Consider the following 15,886-nt stretch of genomic DNA (forward strand, 5'->3'; position numbering starts at 1 on the left):
TATTTGACAAAAAATTCCGAAAGTGAAAAATGTTTAGTAATAGGCCTTAATATTCCAACTTAAACGTAACTTCTAAAATTGAAGTCTGTTCCAGTCCCACGAGCGTCTCTAATTTTGCAGTTGCACCTTAAACCCGTTTTATTCTGACGTTTTTATTCCAGTTTTGACCATTTGCTGTAACGGAAAGAATTCCTTTTCAGATGTTCATATTCGGATTGGAATTATCCTGTATTAACGGTTCATTGATATATTCGGAAAGTCTATTACTTATAGTATTAACAACTGAAAATCTCTTGATTAAATCCCTCAGTGACATTTAATCTGAACACATAATGTAAGGCTGTACTTGCTTGACGAGCTCTTGAGCTAGAGAGAGAGGGTGCTGCTGTTTGTAGAAACGGACTATCTATGAGTATTTTAGTTCGAGACTAGGGTGAATGTGAGCTTACGTATACACATCACCTGTCTGTCATGTCCCTGGTGTTGACCCTCTCAAATTGCAGCTTATGTTCTGAGTCGTGCCACGCCACACACCTGTGGTTGTGGTTGAGTTGGTTCTTATATTTCTAGCCACAGGATACTTGTATTTTTACAATATAATACTTCTAACATGTAACTGCGGTTTGATGCAGATTTTTTGCTATCCAAGTTAGATAATCGATTGTACATTAATTTATAGCAGCATCATTGATACACTCCGAAGTAAATATTCATGGAAGACTGTTTTTTTTTACCCAAATATATAGGGAACAATTTTTTTGAGCTACTGGTATATCATTAAAATCTGCTAGCAGATTCATTGATTGAATAAATCATGTATTTTTTCAGGGTAACAATGTGTAGATTTCTATGGCGTGTCTCACAAATGGGTTAACAGTTGAAACCTCTTCAAATTATCCATTTTATAACATTTGGGATTTTTAGTTTTACCTGGTAACAGGAAAGCCTGGTACTATTTGGGCTAGTAGGCCTAGAATAATTCTACAAAACATCCGATCTTATCATGTCCAAAGATTTCTTGACAAGTGTTATCTCCTTCTCTGAAGACCTCATCAAAGCGTGGTTTTTGCAGGAATTGGAGTATCCTCCAAGTTTACCAGTAGTTCGGTTGAAAGAATCGTAGATAATCTTGGTAGATTTTATTCACAGTTCATTGACACTCCCAGACGATATAAAAATGTTTATTTTCCCCTTATAATATATAAGTAAAGGATGCCAATAAACTATATTAGTGTTATTAATATATTTTCTATCTTTTGGCATCAGATTTAATACATATACAACTTACTACATCATTTTGTGAATAAAAATCAATATGAGTTTTACCAGAGACTATGGACACAGTTAGAGTCATGTCTCCAAATTGATAATATCCTGAAATGCATTCAGTCTGCGGGTTGTCAATGGGAAAGCGCTACCCGCCCGATACTCGTATAATACCGCACTTGGTTTCCTGATCGCAACATACAAGTTAATAGATGTTTCCAAGACGACTACAATCATAAGAATCTTGATCAGTACAACAACAAAAATGGAGGTCTACGTGTGCATATGCATTTTGGACGTTACAAATTCTAAAGTCTTTAGAAATGTGTAGGCAGTTATGATTAGAGACCACATCGTCGAGCCTCATGTATTTGAAGGTTGACTGGTGTAATGTAATTACATTTTCACTAGCTTACAGGTTTTCAACTGCTTGACTGAGAGCGGGAATTATACTTCTGTGGTGTGGTGTGCCTTTACTTATCAAATGACGAAAAACTAATCGTTTGTGGTTAACGGAGAACTATCAATAATAGAATGCTCATGAATTAATATCTTGGCTTTCTAAATCTCCGAATCTTAGCGCCTTGGGCTTCTTTGTGACAGACCTCAAGGTAGCGCAATCGTTTTTTGGTTTAGGAAATATTTTTAATTCTTAGCCCTTTAAAATAACTTTCCTGCAGACAAAACAAATTGAAAAAACTATTTGTATAACTCCATGAGGATTTGCTTAACAGGTGTTTAAATTAGGATATTTGGATAATTTTGTAACCAGCGCCAAATAAATACGACTGAAGATTAAAATATAAAATTATTGTTAAAATTTTAAAGTATGAAAAAGTATTATTACCTTTAGAAAAGTGACTTGTTTTTAATTTTAATGATTTATGACTTGGGGAATAAACATCCATGTCCTTTCATTCAGCAGTTTTTAATTGAGCCGGCTATATACCGTAACTGATGTTCTGTGTTGCGTCTCTGCTCTTGCACTTATTTAATGGCGCGGAGCTCTGGAATAACTTTTTGAAAAAACAGGAACTTTTTTTAAGTTTATTTTGATTTAAAAACTGAAGTAAATAGCTATTTTTATAAATGTGTTGTGTGATTATCCAACAAAATTACATAGTTTGTTCTGATATGTAGGCTTGATATTTGTGGAATATCTGACATGGCTGAACAAGAAATTAACAATGCAGTATTGCCAATAATAATAAGTAATCATTATTATAAGAGAAATTATGAGATTATAAAAATAGGAATAATTTATGATATTGAACATTATTAAAATGATGTATATTGCATAACGCAACACTGTTTTTTCACTCTTGATCAGAGACTGTATTATTTCGTAAAAACAATACAAATACAAACCATTTTACACTTATTGGATTCACTAGCGTTTAGTATAACAACAATGATACGTCATAAAGTCCGTAACGATTAAATGATACGGAAAAATAAATGTTATCACCCCACAAAGGAAAGAAAAAGTTTCCTTTAGAATGTGTATAATAGATATTATTCTTGAAGAGATCAATAATTTTACTTCACTGAAAACAATAGTTTGTTGTTTATCTGTTAAATTAGAATGCATTCCTATTGTGATTTCAGAGGAAAAAATGTATTTAATAGACAGTAAAAATTTGTAGCTTTCCCATTCCAAATGTTATATCAACTAGCAACGCTTCAAGTAAAAATTTAACATTAACAATGTAAAAATAAAACTAGCACGCCCAATTGCAGTTCTAACTGTGGGATTGGCAGGAATCATTGTTAGTTTCGACCTATTCCAAAATATCGTTAAAATGTTTTATATTCGTTAGTATAAGTCACCGTTTTAGTGCTTCTACTTTCTCCACTGCATCAGAGGCCCATAAACTCGTGTGTTCGAGTATGGATATTATCAAGTCGCTGTTTTCGCATTCTATCTCTGCTCACTGCGTCAGGGGCCCGTAAACTCGTGAGTTCGAGTATGGATATTATCAAGTCGCTGTTTTCGCATTCTATCTCTGCTCACTGCGTCAGGGGCCCGTAAACTCGTGTGTTCGAGTATGGATATTATCAAGTCGCTGTTTTCGCATTCTATCTCTGCTCACTGCGTCAGGGGCCCGTAAACTCGTGAGTTCGAGTATGGATATTATCAAGTCGCTGTTTTCGCATTCTATCTCTGCTCACTGCGTCAGGGGCCCGTAAACTCGTGAGTTCGAGTATGGATATTATCAAGTCGCTGTTTTCGCATCCTATCTCTGCTCACTGCGTCAGGGGCCCGTAAACTCGTGAGTTCGAGTATGGATATTATCAAGTCGCTGTTTTCGCATCCTATCTCTGCTCACTGCGTCAGGGGCCCGTAAACTCGTGAGTTCGAGTATGGATATTATCAAGTCGCTGTTTTCGCATTCTATCTCTGCTCACTGCATCAGAGGCCCATAAACTCGTGAGTTCGAGTATGGATATTATCAAGTCGCTGTTTTCGCATTCTATCTCTGCTCACTGCATCAGAGGCCCATAAACTCGTGAGTTCGAGTATGGATATTATCAAGTCGCTGTTTTTCGCATTCTATCTCTGCTCACTGCATCAGAGGCCCATAAACTCGTGAGTTCGAGTATGGATATTATCAAGTCGCTGTTTTCGCATTCTATCTCTGCTCACTGCATCAGAGGCCCATAAACTCGTGAGTTCGAGTATGGATATTATCAAGTCGCTGTTTTCGCATTCTATCTCTGCTCACTGCATCAGAGGCCCATAAACTCGTGAGTTCGAGTATGGATATTATCAAGTCGCTGTTTTCGCATTCTATCTCTGCTCACTGCATCAGAGGCCCATAAACTCGTGAGTTCGAGTATGGATATTATCAAGTCGCTGTTTTCGCATTCTATCTCTGCTCACTGCATCAGAGGCCCATAAACTCGTGAGTTCGAGTATGGATATTATCAAGTCGCTGTTTTCGCATTCTATCTCTGCTCACTGCATCAGAGGCCCATAAACTCGTGAGTTCGAGTATGGATATTATCAAGTCGCTGTTTTCGCATTCTATCTCTGCTCACTGCGTCAGGGGCCCGTAAACTCGTGAGTTCGAGTATGGATATATTCAAGTCGCTGTTTTCGCATTCTATCTCTGCTCACTGCATCAGGGGCCCATAAACTCGTGAGTTCGAGTATGGATATTATCAAGTCGCTGTTTTCGCATTCTATCTCTGCTCACTGCGTCAGGGGCCCATAAACTCGTGAGTTCGAGTATGGATATTATCAAGTCGCTGTTTTCGCATTCTATCTCTGCTCACTGCGTCAGGGGCCCATAAACTCGTGAGTTCGAGTATGGATATTATTCAAGTCGCTGTTTTCGCATTCTATCTCTGCTCACTGCGTCAGGGGCCCATAAACTCGTGAGTTCGAGTATGGATATATTCAAGTCGCTGTTTTCGCATTCTATCTCTGCTCACTGCGTCAGGGGCCCGTAATCCGTAATCTCGATTAGTTCGAGTATGGATATTATCAAGTCGCTGTTTTCGCATTCTATCTCTGCTCACTGCGTCAGAGGCCCATAAACTCGTGTGTTCGAGTATGGATATTATCAAGTCGCTGTTTTCGCATTCTATCTCTGCTCACTGCGTCAGGGGCCCGTAATCCGTAATCTCGATTAGTTCATTATGTTAGTTCTCGAACCATTACACTTGTCATTGTAACCAACCTTGTTTTAGTTTTCAATCCTCTTGATTCTTCTACAGTGGATTTTAAAAATATAGAATTAAATTTCAATTTTAGACGAGTCTAATAGATTTTGAAGCTTCTCAATGTGATACAATTTTAGATTAATAGCATCACGATATTTTAAAGATTAGTTTAAAAATATTTCAAATTAGTTTGCGAAATGTTTTGTTTCTCGTCAAGATAATATTACCTATGGTTAAACTACTCAAAAATATAAAGCCTCGACACTCAATATAAATATAAAACGTAAACGAAGAGTTAGTCCTAAGTTGATATATGAGTATTATCAGTGTTTGCGTTTGGCTACTAAAACTAGTTTTGAGTGTGTCTATAGAACTCCCCGCGATTAGACTACCAACATTTAAAACTCGTTTCTATTGAGTACCGGTACCTAAGAGGTAAAACGAACGAAGTAAATAAAGTAGTACTTGACTTTTACGAATATAGATAACATGAAAATATACGAGAAAACAGGGAAATGTTTAGATTTTTATAGGTCTATTGTAATTAAACATTATTTATCACCAGGAGTCCATCATTTCTGTGCTTTTTCAATAAATAATAAAAATGTATAATCTTTATCTTGTTAGTTTGAATTAGACTCACAGGAAAATGGATGACCGATTTGTGAAAAAGTTACTGATAAGGTGTAGAATGTTAATGTTCTCTTAAAATATATTTAATTACATTGAACTAATAAGTTGGGATTACTGAACCACAACACTGAACAAAGGGCAACATGTATTTAAAAAATCGCATACAAGCTGTCAGATCAATAAAAATTTAATTATTGTAATGATAGCTGTTAATAATACTTTCTCAGTTTTTAAATAGCTATTTTGTACTGTTTAAAATATTTCACTGGGGGAGGCGCCTCCGGACCTTATTTGTTTGGGGGGGGGGGGGGGTTACTTTATATTCCCAGGCCCTTCGATTGAGCCCCCAAACGTAATTTTTATCTACGCCACAGACCGATCTTTCAACGGTCATGTTCAATCTGACTAATGTAACTAAATATATACATACTATATCGAATACAAAATAGGTGACTAAAGGTACAGGCTGAGTTATTAGTTTAAAAACAAACATTACTACAACTCCTACACCGATGTTATAAACGCAATTATTACAGAACGTGTTATATTGTCAATAAGTACATTGAATAAGTTTGATGTACCAGTATCATGCTATGGTAAATAGACGATACCATTCAATGAAAGTCAAGACAAGATGGGAAGCTGTGGGCAGAGGATGCCCTGAAAGCTGTCGTATTTTTAACCACGTCTGACCTTAGCTCTCACCGCGACGTGCCGCGCCGCGACGCCAGTAAGTGCAGTGTTCACGTCCAGACCATTGGATAACCACGCTATTATTCACCAAGTAAGTGACCAGAACTCTTTCTTATCTGACTTGGTAATGTGCGAGTTTCGATGTTGTAACCGAGAAAACTACCACTAAAGGTGGTTTTCATTTTTGCCCCGGCGTCGGTGAATGAAATACGATTTGCCACGAGTACTGTGGTCAACATCTCCATCTGCTTTTTCCCAGTATTTATAGGTTAAGGGTATTCATGGAAAACTTTTATTTATTTACCTTACTTTGCTTAATTATAATTCATTGGTCACTTATAGAAAAAATGGTAACATATTTTTGTCACTAAAATGATGCGCAAGTTTTTTGTGTAAATACAGTTTTGCAAAAAATTGTACTGTGTAATAAAAGTGAACCTTACATATTACTTAAGTTACTTGTATGTTGTATTGTTATCCAAAAGTTTAGTTTATAGTATATTATTAATAATAATAATAGTATATTATTAGTAATAAAAGTGAACCTTACATATTACTTAAGTTACTTGTATGTTGTATTGTTATCCAAAAGTTTAGTTTATAGTATATTATTAGCTTGTAATTTTTTATCCAGATCATTTTCATTAAAAAAATAATGTTTAAATAAGTTGTAATTTTCTAAAAAGAAAACTAATGGTACAAATGGTAAGATAGGACTAATTGAACAAAAAATAATAATCACAATATAGCTCTAATAGAAATTTATCCATTCATTAGATAGTGGAAAATACTACTTTCGGAAACGAAAAATATTTTACTATGTATTTTATCAGTAGCTTTTAAAATTACGCTTATAAAAATTTGACATCTTTTATTTGTTTTCTTTCATTTTTATCTTAATTGTTTTTCGGCCTTAGAATTTTTTATTAGTGCCCTCCTCCTTTAATCCAGCCACCTTACCTTGCCTACCTTCATTTTTGTTACGATTATGTTTATTTTTCATTATATATAATTATATATATATATATATATATATATATATATATATCAATAAAAATATGACCATACGACTAAGTATTAAACATTTTTATTTGAATTATGAAAGTTACATTAAAGATTAAAATTATTTTTCACTGTCAGTCTACCAAACACATAGACCAGATGTTATTGCTGACTAGTCATGTTTTATTTTTATTTCGTATATCCATTATTGTCCAGGAAAAGTTTGGCAGACTGTTATAGGCCAATAGGTAAAAGGTCACTGAGCTATCTGCTATGTCGTAAAAAGTGTAGTATTTTACTAGTCTGATATATTTTATATTAATTATACTGCATATTTAAAAAATTAAAATGCGACAAGCCCATATTAGCATTTGGCCAATGGTTTGGTAGCTAAAAAAACTCTACAATTTTTCTACGGATTAATGAATATTGCATGAAATACGTCTCATTAAAATGGAAGCTCTTCTTATAGTGAACGCGATATACAACATTTATTGTTTTGATAAGTTTTGTTCATAACTTCTACGTTTTCTCTAATTGTCTGGGTATTCTGAATAGAATTACCATCTTAACACTAACGGAACGAATACTAATTAACTAACAACAGCAACAATTATTTTTATAATCTAATTACCTCAAAAAACACAATATCAACAACAGAGAAAACTAACAACGCAATGCACCGTGTATTATGTTGTGTTAATGTCGTGGTGGTATTTGACTAATTTACCTATTTGCTTGTAAACCTTCTGACGGTTTGACAGTCCGATAAAAGTTACCAAACGTAAGTTTAGGCCCCAATAAAAGTGGAAACTATTTGGTTTTATTCGCTCTCTAATAGGGCATTTTGTAAATCTGAAATATGATTTTCGACCATATTTTTGTCATATTTAACTGACGTTTATAATGTGTTTTAACATGGTAGAGTGTTGGTATGTTTGTCTGTGCAACAAGATGGCGACTATGTATAGAATTATGCAACCTGGCACATCTTCTCCTCAACCAAACCAACATTGCAAAATATAGACTAAGCAAGGGTGTAAGATGCATTTGGGTATTGGTTGTGTTGTTTTTATTTCAGCTTAAATTTGACAATATCCCTGATTGTAAATGCTGTCTTTATAGACAAACCTGTTTTAAATTTGTTTGATTAGCCTACTATTAAGATATATAGGCATTTAATGGGCAATTTTGCAGCCATATCCAAAGAAAACTGTTAGAGATGTAATTTTTTACCATATGTGTATGAATATTGATTTGAATGACATGGTTCGTTAATAGTTCATGGTTTAAAAATATAATTAAAAAAAATAATTTAAGGAAACTATATTTTTTATTAAAAAAAAAAACGTAATCTTTCAGCCATACTCCATGCATATACTCTATAAAATATTATAACCTTAATTTAGCTGTTCTTCTGTCGACTAGATTTCAAGGTACTCAATACATACTTAATGCCAACATATATATATATATATATATATATATATATATATATATATATATATATATATATATATATAATTAGACTATAAGAAAATATATTTACTGTAAATATTGACAAGATAATATTATTGACAGCTGATAATTACAGACACACAATTTCACATTACTTTGTATTTGTATAAATGAATATTAGCTATCGTTATTTGATGCATATAGCGATGACGAATAGTAGTCTATTATATAACTTTTATTTAACATGGGAGCAGTAACGAATTTAAACTAATTAGTTTATTGTGGATATTACTTAATAATCAAAATTGTTAATGTGTACATGTACAGTACTCGAATTTGGTTTCCTTAGACGTTGTGGAACGGTATATGTACATTAGACGAAGGAACAAAAAACGGAGGAACTGGGCATTAACATGATTAAAAAAGACACTCGCTCCGTTATTAAAATTCTAGGAAACAAACGGCCGCATAAGTCTGTGATTATAGCAAGTGGAATCACAAAACAATACACCAGGCACTAAGTGACAGAAAATCACCGTGGGGACATCGCGTCCATTTTGCACTGGTGAGGGATACGATACTGATTAAATATATAAATATTGATATAATTCCTGAACCATTGAAAAGCCAGACACAGATGGAAGATACGACTTTTCCCTCTACCCTTTATACTCGGAAGTATAATGCGAGCGCAGAGGTAGACATTTTTTAACTGTAGCGCGCATCTCAGTCCAGAGTATGTTCTATGCACATATACTTGTAAATTTGGAACAATTTTGTATTGGTAAGGCAATCAATCCTTTATAAATAATAATATCATTAGTTTAATATTGTTCACCGATATTCAGAGAGACTGCACATTCAAGTCAACATAACTAGAATCATTTTGAAATTTCTGCAATCTACAAGGATTTTTTATTTATACACTTCTAGAAACAGTTTAGGCTGCAGTATAATAAGACGCCACCACCACAATAGAATCACAGTATATCCTTAAAAACAGTAAAAAGCAACTAAATGTTAAACTGTTTTGTTTGTTAACGTTTATAGATACACAACATAGATAGTTTTTATATAACGTAATTCGTGTCAACATTTTTGTTGCTGCAGTTTAGATAATCATAAATATGATTATATGATTATATTGTGGTGGTGTCCTCTTATTATACTGTAGCCAGAGTTTACAAAAGTTTTAAAATTATTATTCCATCAGTGTGGTTTATTTTAACTGTCTAGTCATAAAGATTTTATAACTCATTTTAAAGTAAATTCAAAATATGTTTTTGACATTTTGAAATGATTGTGACTTTTAATTTTAAAATAGTTTTTAAGACATTCGAAAGAGTTTTAAAATCATTTCCCCACCAATGTAGTTTCTTTTATTTTCCTGTTAAAATGAATTAATCCTGTTATGATTAATTTTGAATTAATTTAAAAATAGGTTCGTAACATAATTTTAAAGTGATTGTGCATTAGTGAATTTAAAATCATTTAATATAGCAAAATAGTATTACAACTTCTTTTGAAAGGAGTTTAAATGAGTTCCTAAATAAGTTTAAAAACTACCACAAAATATTCACTTGTATTACAGGTTATACAGTTATTTGAAAAGAATTGAGCATCAGTTGCTAAATAAATAACCGATAAACAATTTCATACTGAATTTTAAATGAGTTTTTGTTTTACTTTACATCAGTTCCAAAATAAATTAGAAAATATCTTGAAATTATGTTTATATTCAATTTAATATCTTTTTTAATTAGATTATATGATTTTATAATTATATCTCAAATTATTATTAAATAAGTTTAGAAACAGTGACAGTGGTCAATCAATCTTCCGGGAGCAGAGGAAGATGTAGATTCCGTTTGATGGCATTGTGCTTGACAGGACTTCTCAGACATCCTTCAGGGGTGAAGGTATATGGGTATGATGAAAAAATGAACTGTGATCAGGTTGTTGTCTCGCTTACATGCTCCCAAGAACAGCTTTACTCCCTCCCGTTCTAGTTAAAGAGAAGGGACTTCTGTATCAAAAATATCAATACAATAAATTCAAACATCTTTTAACAACACTAAGCTAAAACTAAATTTGGAAACGGTAAGTAATAAAATATATACCTACTCGGTTTAAAAGGTCAGCATAGCAGACACATGTTGACCGTATTCTTTTTTTCTAACGAATGACAGGCAAAAGCCGATCTCAAGTAGTGAGAGATACATAGCGGAGATATGAATGTGCGTTTATCGGGACAAAAAGGCAAACTAAAATTTGGCGTCGAAAATTTTAGTGCCGCAAATTTCTGAAATAAGAATTACTAGTAATTTTGCTGGACCTCTGATCCTTCTAACCAGTAACACTGAAAAATGTGCACATGATGTATGACTAATACCTTTTCAAAAATATCATAGGACTCGATCGTATTACACTATAAGTGCTATCACTAAGAAAGCTACGGTCTTCGACTGTGAAGTTCCTCCATATTGGTCTGAAATAGTTTAAATTGAATTTTGCTCTGGGTTTTATAAAAAGGCCTACTCTCCAAATTTCATAATTTTATCAGTGAAAAAGGACAGACGGCAGAAATTTAATTCGATTCGATTGCCAGTATTATTGCGGTGGACACACCTCACTACTTACTACTACTCCCCGGTTGTATTAATGTGGTTACCTTGACTTGTGTCACAGTGAAGACGTTAACATGACGACACATTAACATTCAGGCTGAACTGAGGCTGTTCTGAATACACTTTTAAACTAAAGTTGCTACTAAAAATCGTGAGTTTAGTCTCCATTAGAGTTCCCGCTCACCAAGTAACAATGGAGATGTGCATGTAACTTAATACATATGTAAGGTTTCAAGAAGACTCTTTCCGGTATTTGAAGACAGTAACTGGATCTCCCAGTTATTATGTAAAACAGTGACAATTTGTTCGTATGTGCTACACTCATGAATAAACCAACATGAATGTACAGGTTACCAGGTAGTAAGTCACCTTTATCGGTATAAAAGCTGTAAATAATTTGTAAAAGACTTTTTTAAGAATATTTCAGATTATCTTTATAAATATCCCATAGAATGTAATGAGTTGATTGCTTTTTCTGTATTTTTAAAATTAATTTGAAGATTGGCGTTTATTAACAGGAAATTTACACCAATTTTATTTTTCGGCAAATACGAAAATCAGATTCCCCATCCATAGGAATGAGAAAGCCTTTACATGCATGTAGAAATTTTTACAAACTTGATAGTTTAAAACTCGGAATGCCCATCTACGAGTAGATTTGGTTTTAAAAAGTAGAAGATACACCAGATGTCTGTCGGAATGTGGAATTGAAGCTGTTTTGGGAGAACACACTCAGACAGAGAAGGGGCTGTCAGGTAGAGTAGTGGGTGGGTATTCAAGGTGAAAAAGGGCGGCGCGTCACTCGTAGTTGGCTGCCTGCTTAATTGCATTGTTGTGTTCCTTTTACTAGGAGAAATTAAGAAGGTTATAATCGGTCAGTATTTACGTTCACAAACGAGGGTGCCAATTATATTTCAGTCTTGAACTGCAGCACTAAACCGTAACATTGATACGGGAGACCTGACGTGTTTTCTCATTAAAGACGCAATTAATATTGTGATGAGGGTACGGCAATATGCTGATTTTAAATTTCTACACACTCTAGTCTAGTCCTTATTTCGGGTTTTATTTAGTTACTTAAGAAATACGATGCGAAAAAGTATAAAATAATAATAGACTTAAAAGTGCAAATGTTATTTTATTTGTTAATGATAAACACTGTTAATAAATATAATTGAAGATAAAGGCATATTTTTAAACATTTTTTCTTATTGAAATTATATTTTTTACAAATAAAAACAAGTCCCTTTCTGAACTCATGTGCGTGCTGAGAAAATGTCCCATGTTTATCTTCACCCTTTTTTATTTGGGCCTGATTACAAAATGTCTAGATTTCGTACTTTAGATGCCTGTAATTTTACGTTAAATGGACCAAAACATGTTTCTACTTTATCTGTACTAAGGGATTTTATGTTAAAAAGCTATGCATTGAACATACTAAATATTTACCGACCCCAAAATCGAGGTACTACAATCAGGCTTGGAAGTTGTGATACTTTCTAGGCTCCTAATCCAATTGCACTATCACTCAGGGGGCTGGAAAATGTCTTTTCTGTTGTCCATATGTCTTTCTGCGCAATATCTCTAAAACTAATCAAGGCTTAAAACCGAAAACAATTTCAAGGAACTTGAAATTTTGCATGAAGGTTCTTTTTTGTATAGACAACATCGAGTTCGATGATAGTTCATGACGACCCTCCATAAGATTTGTGTAATGATCTTCATTTCTACACATAGAAAAGATGCAGTTTGATTCGGTCCATATGACCGGTTGAGCGTTAGCGAACTAACCTTCCTGCAGGATATCTCTGGAAGAGATTAGCTATAATCCTTGATATTTTACACCCTTTAATATCACTCAGGTGGCTGATAAACTTACTCTTCTGTCTGTTTGCATGTATCTTTCGCGAGATATCTCTAGAACAATGTGAGCTATTGACTTCAAATTGGGGATAGGCATCTCTCTCCATGGGATTTGGCTGAGTAATAATTAATAATTAATTTGAGTTTCTTTCTTTCTGTCTTTAAGAAATAAGGTTGATATATTAATTTTCATCTAAGCCGAACTTTCGAGAAGGATATTTCGAGAAGGGATTGAGCCATAGATGAATTTTTTTAATTTATCTACCACAAGTGGATAGTGGGAAAATTTCCTCATCTGTCTCTTTGCTTTGTCCATTTTCCTCAGGATGCTTGATGAAGGATACTTGAAATTTGTAATCTTCTTCAGACTCGTGTCGATAGAAACGTACTTTGTATTTTCTATAAATATAAATAGTTCTTTGTTTAAAATTCCATTATTTAAGATGGATGGTTTGAATGAATACCGGGATTTCTCATTTATGTACATGGGTCGAAAAGCATGAGAAGAATCAGTGTGTGGCTTCTGAAGGATAAGCAGGACAAGACAGAGTGCTAAGAATGTGTGAGAACAATATATAACTCTTTGTTGTTTACGAAAGTAGTCGTAATCGTGAAAATATGAGGCGGAGAAGCAAAGGTTAGTAATGACGTTGTTGTCATGTGACGGCTAAGTCACGGCCAAATTTAAATGGCCATGGTGACAAACCGGGAGCTGTTTTGTCACTGGCAGGTTGCCGCGCGGCGCCGCCACACCGTGTGTGGGTAATGGCGCGTGAGTCTGAGGTAACAGAGCCACACACTGCATGCGGTACACATCACATGTGCAGATGTGACCTCTGTACATCCGAACAAGGTGATCACTAGAGCCAGGAGCTCAGATAGTCCATCCGCCTACACCGCTTATAAGGATGGATTAAAAAGAACATATATACTGTAGGCTACAGATGCTTATATGCTGAAGCGGTCATGGCAAGAACTAGAATAAAAATTCAGAACCTATTATGGCCACAAATGGAGAGACATAATTTTATTCAGATATGAAGTAAGATTAAGTAATACCTCTACAGTATTTTGTAATACTGTCTTGTGAAATTTATACTTAAGCAGATCAAAATATACAAAGATTGAAATTCCAGAAGAATCCGTCATCTATATTTACAGAAATTATATCATCCTCATATTATCAGTTTGGACAAAGTTAACCTTCAAAACTAATAATGTATTCGCAGTTTGATACTTTTATATCACAACGACATGTAAAAGTTATCTATACTTTCAATTTAGATACTTACAATGATTTATAATTACCAACTGTTCCCAGGCATTATTTGTAGTACCATTCTAAAAATACAAGTAAAATGAACAACTTTTATTTTTATTTTCATATGTTATAATTTGTATGATGTTCGCAAATTTACTCTTCCCTACACTGCAACGATCCTCACAATGGCCATTAGCTCTTGGCCAGTAGACCCATCGAAAACCAATTGTCCAAAAGCGCCTTGAGGTTCATGTATGTATGCAATAGAGATATATTGGGTCTTCGTAAAAACAATCGAGATTATGTTACACAGTTATAGCTCATACATAATTTTCACACTCTGTAACAATCTGCCAAAGTTGTTCAAAATATATTTTTAAATTTTTGCGTTTCCACTGCATCATTAGATTGGATGGTCAAAACAAATGGATCTCTCATTCAAGAGTTGCTCCGGAATTCTTAATTCTATAGTTTTCCTTCTGCAATGACAATGCAGAACTCTATAAAAACAATAAATCTACTACAGTACTACGAGCTGAAAGAGGTGTAAGTCACTACTAACCATCTCAAGAATCTTCCAAACCATCCACGAAAAGCCTCTACTTGCACAGCCGCAGCTTCTATTGTAATATCTATAACCGGTGTCTGTGTTCCAGGCAGTAGTGGCATACTCCAGATAGCTTCGGGCCAAGGATCTGTAAATCATCATACAAAAGTCTTTTTGTTAAAATTCTGGACGATCCAAATCACAAGGCCCAAGACTTCCTACCTTTGGAAACAACATTGCTTATGTATCAATAACATATTTATTAAAACTCTATGAGAGCACCAAGTCTATGCACCATATGCTTTCTTTCAGTCCAATAACCTCTTACAAAAATAACTGACTATTCTCTTGAAGAGTAAATACAACGGTTTTGCTAATAACCAAGGGCATATGAATACGTTTCAGGCCATTCTTGAATATAAATTAATGGCTGATTACAGGATTTAATGTTCACTTATAATATGAGGTAGAATATTCTTAACGGCAGTATAACACTTGACGTCACAGAGGTAAGGACCGTGTTGTGTGATTTAGTAAGGAAAATTTTAGCACCTAAATTAGAATCTTGAGGCATTCCCGAACTGGCAACAATACTCTTAGAATACACTACACCGTATACCGTACCGTAAGCTTCCTTAAAAAGAGATGATGTTGAAGATTGTAAAACATCTTTTAGAAGTCATCTAACGTGACATCATTACTGAAGGACAGGGCCAGCCAATACTAAAACTGACATACAATTTTGTAACAATCGAACTACCTCTCATGAAACCGAGCTGCCGGAGAGAGGAAGCACATCTTATAAAGCAATGTGCATACGACGTTTTCAAATATGTTTGGTACAACTTCTATTCTAGAAACGTGGAT

At 34.2% G+C, this 15,886-nt stretch overlaps 1 protein-coding gene across 1 annotated transcript in view; it reads left to right on the top strand.

Annotated features, from left to right (window-relative positions):
- The first annotated feature begins 6,196 nt into the window (after positions 1-6,196).
- Positions 6,197-15,886, top strand: part of LOC124360526 (solute carrier family 2, facilitated glucose transporter member 1-like) — an 81,918-nt gene continuing 72,228 nt past the window's right edge. The window contains exon 1 of the mRNA XM_046814225.1: positions 6,197-6,352. The gene's annotated coding sequence lies outside the window, so the exon portion shown is untranslated. The remainder of the gene's footprint in view (positions 6,353-15,886) is intronic.

This window comes from Homalodisca vitripennis, chromosome 4, assembly GCF_021130785.1.
Source record: "Homalodisca vitripennis isolate AUS2020 chromosome 4, UT_GWSS_2.1, whole genome shotgun sequence".
Lineage (NCBI taxonomy): Eukaryota > Metazoa > Arthropoda > Insecta > Hemiptera > Cicadellidae > Homalodisca > Homalodisca vitripennis.